Source organism: Onychostruthus taczanowskii, unplaced genomic scaffold (assembly GCF_017590055.1).
Source record: "Onychostruthus taczanowskii isolate IOZ18803 unplaced genomic scaffold, ASM1759005v1 scaffold2092, whole genome shotgun sequence".
Taxonomy (NCBI): Eukaryota; Metazoa; Chordata; class Aves; order Passeriformes; family Passeridae; genus Onychostruthus; species Onychostruthus taczanowskii.
In genome coordinates, this window is record NW_024499343.1 from 1 (window position 1) to 1062 (window position 1062).

At 58.7% G+C, this 1062-nt stretch overlaps 1 protein-coding gene across 1 annotated transcript in view; it reads left to right on the forward strand.

Moving 5' to 3' along the window:
* Positions 1–100: 100 nt before the first annotated feature.
* LOC121335725 (helicase SRCAP-like) overlaps positions 101–1062 on the forward strand; it is a gene marked incomplete at its 3' end in the record, with an annotated part of 3887 nt that continues 2925 nt past the window's right edge. The window contains exon 1 of the mRNA XM_041404116.1: positions 101–154. The remainder of the gene's footprint in view (positions 155–1062) is intronic.

A 1062-nucleotide genomic window follows, 5' to 3' on the forward strand; every position in this document is an offset into this window, starting at 1 on the left:
GGGTACACCTGAGAGTCACTGCACACAGCTGGGAGTGATAGCGCACACCTGAGAGTGATAACGCACACCTGACAGTCATAACACACACCTGGGCTGGGGCTGGGCAAAACCATCCAGACGATCTCGCTGCCGGCTCACCTGGCCTGCGAGAAAGGTAACGCACCTGGGGGGCACACCTAAAATACACCTGAGAGCGATGACTCATACCTGAGAGTGATAACACACACCTGAGAGTGGTAACACACACCTAAGAGTGATAACACACACCTGAGAGTAATAACACACCCGAGAGTCACCTGAGAGTCACTGCACACACCTGCGCACACCTGGGCTGCTGCAGAGTGGGTTACCGGGAGATTTTGGCCTCACCTGAGCCCCTCAGGGAGGTTCCCAGGACTCACCTGAGCCCTTTCCCAGGTGTCTCACCTGTCCCTCACCTGTGCAGGCAGCTGGGGCCCTCACCTGGGACTCACCTGTGCAGGCAGCTGGGTCCTCACCTGAGCCCAGTGTCCTTTACCTGTCTCACCTGTCCCTCACCTGTGCAGGTAGCTGGGTCCTCACCTGGGATTCCCCTGAGTTGTTTTAGGGGGGTTTGAGTCTCACCTGGACAGGTTTGGGGGCTCCCAGGACTCACCTGAGGCCATTCCCAGGTGTCTCACCTGTGCAGGCAGCTGGGGACCTCACCTGAGCCCAGTGTCCTTTACCTGTCTCACCTGTGTCTCACCTGTGCAGGCAGCTGGGCCCTCACCTGAGCCCTGTTTCCTTTAGCTGTCTCACCTGTGCAGGCAGCTGGGCCCTCACCTGAGCCCTGTTTCCTTTACCTGTCTCACCTGTGTCTCACCTGTCCCTTACCTGTGCAGGCAGCTGGGGCTCTCACCTGAGCCCTGTTTCCTCTACCTGTCTCACCTGTGCAGGCAGCTGGGCCCTCACCTGAGCCCTGTTTCCTTTACCTGTCTCACCTGTGTCTCACCTGTCCCTTACCTGTGCAGGCAGCTGGGGCTCTCACCTGAGCCCTGTTTCCTTTACCTGTCTCACCTGTGTCTCACCCCTGGCCTGCGAGAA